The following is a 7714-nucleotide window of genomic DNA, read 5'->3' as shown; positions in this document are numbered from 1 at the left end:
GGATGTGGTTCGGGAGACGGAGAGAGGAACCACGATGGAAAAGTTCAAAGACGCCAGGAGAGACTATTTTTTCTCCATTTTTTTTTTTCTTCTTCTACTCTGGAATAGACTAGTACACATACAGAACAACTTGTAATGTTTTGTAACGAGGATGGGGGGGGGGGGGGGAATAAAATAACAACCAAATAACACCCGCCAGGTTGAATGAGTGTTTTAGTGTGAGGTGGACGCCAAGGTCAATCGTTGCTGACGAGGCGCTGCCCCCACCTAGGGTGTGTGTGTGTGTGTGTGTTTGTGTGTGTGTGTGTGCATGTGTGGGGTGTGTGTGTGTGTGCGGGGGGGGGGGGGGGCATGTCCAGCATCACTGCCTCCTCAGATTGTCCCTGTCAGAAAAATGGACCGTGATATTTTTTAACGGTGCTGCTGAGGTGATTTAAGAAACCCTAACAAAAAAAGACAAGCAGTTTATATTCTCATGGCTGTCCCGAGCCTAAATGCCTCCAGATTCTGGTGTTTTTTTCCTCGGGGAGGGGTGTGCGGGGAGGTGATTTGCGGACGTTATTTACACGGGCTAAGTTTCGTAGCCTCCCTGTCGGCCAGAACATCAGGATTTTGGAATTTCTGGCAGTGACCTACATCTGGATTTCTGCACTGCGATGTGGTGCCCCACCCCCGACAACCTCACACAGAGCCAGGGATTCAGTCGCTCTTTCTCTCTCCCTCTTTCTCTCTCTCTCCCTCCCTCTCTTTCTCTCTCTCTCCCCCCTCCGTCTTTCTATCTCTCTCCCCCCTCTCTCTCTCTTTCTCCCCCGCTCCCTGTCTCACCCCCTCCCTCTCCCCTCTCTCTCTTTCTCTCCCTCTCTCTCTCCCCCCCTCCGTCTTTCTATCTCTCTCCCTCCCCTCCACTCTCTTTCTCCCCCGCTCCACCTCGCCCCCTCCCTCTCTCCCTCCCTCTCCCTTTTTCCCCCCTCTCTCCCTCTCTCTCCTTCTCCCCCTCTCTCTCTCTCTCTCTCCTTCTCCCCCCCTCCCTCCCCCCTCTCTCTCGCTCTCCCTCTCTTTCTCTCTCCCTTTAATCCACAGGGTTGTAAACGGCGTACCTCAGTGTGTCTTACCATCACACCTCTCGCATGTGGAGCGGAACTGTCTGTCTGTCTGTCTGCCCCCTCTCCTCCTGGCCTCCTCATTGTGGCAGCGTCTCGCCTGCATGGGGGTTAGACACCGTAAAGAATAGCCAGGCCTACCATGCTGCTGGTGTGGGGTTGTTTTTTGGGGTTGTTTTTTCCCTGGTATGTGGAGGTCGGGTCTGGTTTTCATCCTCCGGTGGCTCCACCCTTTCCGAGCTGAAACACAATGAGTCGGGGAGCAGGCCTGTGACTTTATAACTCCCTGCTCCACCGCCAAACGCTTGGCCAACGCACAACCCAGAAAAAGAAGAAAAAATGGGGGAGAAAAAACCCTTGATGTGTTCGCCAGAGCAGCTTTGAATCCAATCATTAGGCCAGAGGTTCCTCCTTGTAATAGTCGATCCATGTTCCTTCACTCTGCCCCGAGGGGATTGCGTCTCTGGTCAGCGATGTGGGATAAGACAGGGCCCGGACTTCAGTCACCAATCTGAGGCCACAATGAGACAGGGGCCTGTGTTTGAAGACCGGAAGAAAAACTAGCCCAGCATGGACTCATCTCATGCACACACTGGATACCCTGGGCGGTGCTCTCTCTCACTGCGTTAGAAATATAGATGAATGTGCTTTGGGATATTATCTTATTTTTACATGACTGCATCTCCTCCCTCTCTCTTCTATCACTTGCTCACTCATTGGTTCACCCACTCATTCACGCACTAAATCAACCACTCGCTCATCCACTCCCTCGATGACTTGTGTGCTCATTCCTTCACCCCTTTGAGGAACTCTCACTCACTGCGTTAGAAAGGCTCTGCGCTTGGGTCTGAACACATCGCAGTCGCATGAAAGACCTCCATCGGTTTGTAACCAGGGCTGTCAATCAATGAGCTGCCATGCTGAGCAACACTTTAACTGCCCCGATAAAATTATCACCGTTAATACCATTTATGGCAATTTTTTTGTGGACCCACTTAAATGTGTGTTAATGCTACATGGACGGGGTCCAGTTGGCAGGGGTTCATCAGAACCAGCCCTACAGATGTGATGGCGTCCCCTGTGGGTTTGAATGGGTGGGTTCACTCAGAGCCGCCAGCACCACCACCACACACACAAACAAAGGCAGCCCCCTGAAGATTCATACGCCATCGTGCCGTCTCTCTCCCTCGCTCTTTCTCATATTGGACTCTGCGGGCTTTAGGGCTGTAATTAAATTCCAATCCCCCTACTCTCACTTCTCCAGGCCGCTGTCCCCCTCTCAGTGGGAGGCAGACTGGCTTTAAGTTCCCCGCCTGTTGTGGGTTTGTGTGAAGGATCCACTGTTCTCTGTCTGTCTTTCTGTGTGTGTGTGTGTGTGTGTGTGTATGTGTGTGTCTTTCTCTCTTCCTCTCTCTCACATTGTCTGTCTCTCTCTCCCTCTCTCTCTCCCACATTGTCTGTCTCTCTCTCCCTCCCTCCCCCCGATCTCTGTCTCTCCCTCTGTCTCTCTTTCTCTCACACTCTCTCTCTCGCTCGCTCCCCCCCCCCCCCCTCGCTCTCTGGAAACGCCGGCTATAATGATGGAATTCGAACATGTGGTGCAGGAAAGGAGAAAATATAAAGGGTCTGTGATCAGGGGCTTTGACTGACTGGTTGTGTGTACGTGTGTCTCCATGTGTGTGTGTGTGTGTGTGTGTGTGTGTCCATGTGTGTGCGCTCTCCAGCGGTCTAGTCAAAGGATTAAAAACCTGCAGCTTGTAGAAGTGTTCCCCAGCACCTCTCTCTCTCTCTCCCCCCCCCCTCACTCTCTCTCTCTCGCCCTCCCATCCAGCCCTCCATGCACCCCTTTTCCATTGCCCTCCACACCTCTGCAGTGCCTGGCGTTCGCAACCTCCCCCCCTAGGACGAGCCGTCCACCGCCCACCCTTCCTTTAATGAACCTTTCCCTCAGACCTCTCCAGTTCCCCCCCACCCGCACGCCAGGCAGTGGCGGCGATGGCGATGGCCACCCACGAAGCTGCGATCGCAGATTGCCCGGTGTATCGGCGTCCGAAGACCACGGGTGAACAAACTGGAATCAGCTGGAGCAGCAGGGAGCCAGCCCGGGCCCCGGCCGACAGCGATACGCGTCGGCCGGGGGGGGTACGGGGGCCGGCAGCGAGGGGGGGGGGGGGGAACGCTGAGTTCTGCTCCGCTGATCCCCCGCGACAGTGATGGACAGGTTCAGGGAGGGGAGCTGATGCCCTGAAGGTTTTATTCTCCGGCCCGGACAGAGTTTTAGAAGATGGACACGATGGCGGTGAAGGCATTGAAGTCTGGAGAGGTGTGTGTGTGTGTGTGTGTGTGCGTGCGTACGTGTGTGTGCGTGTGTGCGCACGTGTGTGTGTGTGTGTGTTTGTGTTAAGTCATGCCGATTCATGTGTGCAAAGCGCGCCAAGCTGTCGAGCAGCTCGGTTGCGAGTGCGACGTCGTTCGATGTGTGTTTGGTACAGTGTGTATTCATGTGCTGTTTATGATCGCGATGGTGTGTGAGGTGTGCTGTTTGGCAGCCGTCCAATGATGCTAATTCTGCTTTGACATGCCTTTAAAACGTATTGGTGTTATTGCCGTTACACAGGCTGTATATCTAGCAAAGACCAAACATACACAAATAACGAGCTACGTTTTATATTATTGAATTGCTTATAGCGTGTTTTAGAATTAATGACTTATTGTGATGCAGGACATCTGGTTTTATGGCTCAGAAATTTGTTGTTAGTTGTTTTTTCTTACCGTTCCCATCAAGGAACGCGACTTGGACTTTGGCTTTGACTCGTTAACAGTAATGTGATTGAAGCGATAAATCACGAGAACATCGACTATTGACCGTCCGCCAGGGGGAGGAGAACGTGCCGTCGGCCCCAGACGTCAACGCTAATGGCCGAGCGGTGATCCACAGTAATCAAACGCTTGGTCAAGAACAAGTGACCGTGCGGTTTTAGTCTCCAAGTTCATGGGTTCGGGGGCCCTATTCAAAAACACATAGGAAAAACACATGGTTCAGGGTTCAGCCGTGAACCCCAACGTCATAATTGGGGTAATTGTTTAGGCCCGCTGCCATTTCCTGTGGTAGGCATAGCCGCTGGGGCCTCCATCGTGGGAGATTGTTGTTCAGCCATCAAGGGCCCCTGACTGCTGTGGGCTCCTGGCTGCTTGTCTGATAACCCCCCACCCCCCACTTACTCACAAGTCTACTCTTGATTTAAACGCATCTGGCAATGGAGGATCTTATTTTTTTATCACGTTCAAATCCTACTCCTCCGACTGAGGTTGTTAATGCTTTGCTCTCTTTAGGGCCGTGACAGCCGAGGGGCCTCGATTAATCAGGACGTTAGCGACGCCTTGTTCCGCCGTTTGCCAAAAAATGTCTTGTTTTATGACTCAAATGAATACATATATAGATGAATGTGTTTTTCGTATTTGGGCCTTTTTTCCCTCTCTTCACTCACTTGTTCACTCAGTTGCTCACCCACTCATTCACGCATCCTTAATCCTCCCACTGCAGACTCGCTCACTGACACAGCCACTCGTTCATTCAGTCACTCGATGACTTGTGTGCTCACTCCTTCACTCCTTTGAGGAGATTCATGCTCTCACTGTCTCACTCGTTCACTGGACATCGATTTCTTCACTCCCTTCCATGAGTGCTCGTTGACTCATTCGTTCACTCCCTCACTCAAGGACTCACTCATTCAATCACATACTTCTTCACTCACTCAATACCAAATATTCAGCCGTCCATGCGTGTATGAGCCTACCTCATGAGAAAAGATTGACTGCAAATACAATGGCCCAAGGACATCATTTTTATTCCTTCAAACACCGACATTACCAACAGACACACCCTGACAGTTTCTCTCTCTCTCTCTCTCTCTCTCTCGTGATATGAATCTTCTTTGACTATCAAGGTTGCTCTCACATTGGCTGCTGCCTCAGAAAAGATAAAACTCTAAAATGTCCTGGATATCTTTTCCAGCCTGTCAGAATATAGTCAAAAACGTATAAACCATTTCAGGCCTAATGTCAACAGAAAATATAAACGACAAACAACCCATCGCCAACCTCATTTGGATGTTCGTTTTGGCCATGGTGAGACTTTAAATCAGACTTCTATTTTTAAAACTTGTGGTCATTTTGCGGGTGTAAGAGGGAATAGAACGAGTGTGTTGGATGATCAAGGCGTCAGCAGGGAAACGCAGGGAAGATCAAGGTATGCCCCAAGGTTTAGCAGGGGAGAGACAGAGGGAGCAAGAGAGAGAGAAGGAGAAAGAGAGAGAGAGAGAGAGAGAGAGAGAGAGAGAGAGAGATACAGAGATAGAGAGAGAGAGAGAGAGAGAGAGAGAGAGAGAGAGAGAGAGAGGGAGAGAGAGAGAGGGAGAGAGAGGGGCGTCTCTTCCCTCTGCGTGAGGTTGGTCACAGACAGAGATGGGCTTTAGGGGGGCTTTGTGAGACCGTTAACCATGTTCCTGCTCACTTTTCCAGCTGGATCTTTTTTAATGGTGCATTAAACTCCGGTAAACCCTGAGAAAATCCACCAGGGAGAAGTGATCTTTGAAAATCAAGAGGGTTCAAGGACAATTCGTTTACAGTATGCTGTGTTTTTCAGGAGTCTAGAGTTTACCGAGGTGGCGGTGGAATCATAAATCACTTCACCCCCAATAGAGAAGTGCATTTGTTCTGCCAACTAAGTACCTGACATTATGAGGAATGTCATCGCCTTTTGTGTATTTTCCTATCTGCCCTTCGCCAACCTTCTTTGTGAATATTACAGTGGATAACATTTACATTTTCTCCATTCTCTAACACTGCCTTCCATTAATGGATTTAAGATGAACATTTTACCTTTGCCGTGTAGTCAAAGCTTACAAACATAGTACAACGTAGGTTAAAATGTATGCTAATGCTAACAAAATATGACAAAACGTAATTCTTCTGCTTTTCTTTGTCTGATCTAAAATAACAAGTGTATGATAATGTCCTGGTCCGACTGAGGGCTATAAAACTAAACGTGGTGCTTTTTTGAACGGCGGTGCGTTTCGTCTGCTGATGGTGGCCAGACGATGCTATTAGCACCAGGCATGCCATCACAGCCACATTTGCAAAGCATATTCACGGAGCCCCGGTTAAATAAGTACAGGATGCGCTGCAGCAAACAGCTTTTTCTACTCTCAGAGAGGAGATGAATGCCATAGACCTTAAAAAGAGATGCCTTTTGATGTTTCCTGTTTCCAGCCTCGTTCTGTTGACATCAGAATGTTAAACATCTCCAGCGAAGCCTTGAGTCAAGACCTTTTTGGTAAAAAAAAAAATTAGAATGCAGGTTCAAGATAAGGAAACAAAACAGAAGTCGTACACCGCGCAGGTCCCGAGCATGCTGGGGGTTTTGAGTTCACACTGAACCGGGGAAAAAAACACATCACCTTATTTTTGAATCGGTAGAAGTTCTGTGTGTAGTAGTTTATCATTTTTAAAAGGCCCACATCAGTCAAGTTTTATTGGACGAGACGAAGCCTTGCCAAGTTTGCCACTGTCCTCTTCCTCCTCTTCACTTCAAACGGGAGCTGGAGTGTGTGAAGTCGGGCAGACGAAGAGCGAGAGAGCAGACATATAGCGTTCTCTCTCCTGATCTCTCACACACTAAAGAACACTGGGTAAAGGGTTGTCTTTTTTTAGTTAAGAGATCCTGTTTTGCTTCACTATTGACAACCTCAACTGGCTTCTCCCCCCTCCATTACAAGAATAATGAAGGCAGAGGTAGTGAAGCAGATTAAGGGTGAAGACAACCTCAGCAGTCACCTATAAACGGATAGGAAGAAGGTTTTCACCGGAGCCGGAGACTCCGCATTAAGTCAAATTGATAAGCAGTTAGGCCTACTATTCCAATTGAATGAAATGACACAATCAACCCTAAAATCACCAGGAAAAAAGTTCCCATTTTGGATTTATTTTGCCATCACTGTTCCAGAGACTACTGTCCCTGATAGCTAGATAATAACCTCTCGGGAGAGTGCCGATGTTGGAGTGAGTGCCTGAGTGTTGCAGAACCAGTGGGAGAGATGTAGTTGAGGAAACCGCTCCTGAAAAAAGGCGGTAGGAAGTGGTCTTCTGAAACAATGCAGTGCTAAGGCGGAGGGGAACATAATGAACGGTTTCCAGAACAACACAAGCTCACACGTACACAGTTATTACGCCGATAGAAGGTCAAGTGTGACGTGCATCGCTATGGACACAGTGTGCAGTGTATCCGTGTTGAGTGGGAATCATGGGCCTTGAAACCAACCAAAAGCCAGAGCTGGTTTGCCCAGGGGGGGGAAGGTCAACAATGTGATCTGATTTAATTGGCACACTGTGTTTGTAAAAATCTTTATTTGTGTTTTAATGTGTTTCTTTATGTCTATTTTTATGGGCGTTGTTTTATGGGCGTCCTTTTGATGTGTATTACTTGCTCTGCATAATTTCGGAAATTGTCTTGAGTTTATTGCTTTGCTAGCGATGTGTTGCCTTTTGAATGTGTTGCATCACTGTGTGTTGCGTGAAAATGTTGTCCGCCAATTTAACAATGTAACAATTGTGCT

The sequence above is a fragment of the Pollachius pollachius genome (assembly GCF_949987615.1).
Source record: "Pollachius pollachius genome assembly, chromosome: 14".
Lineage (NCBI taxonomy): Eukaryota > Metazoa > Chordata > Actinopteri > Gadiformes > Gadidae > Pollachius > Pollachius pollachius.
The sequence above is the reverse complement of the archived record's forward strand: the minus strand, read 5'-3'. Positions refer to the sequence as shown.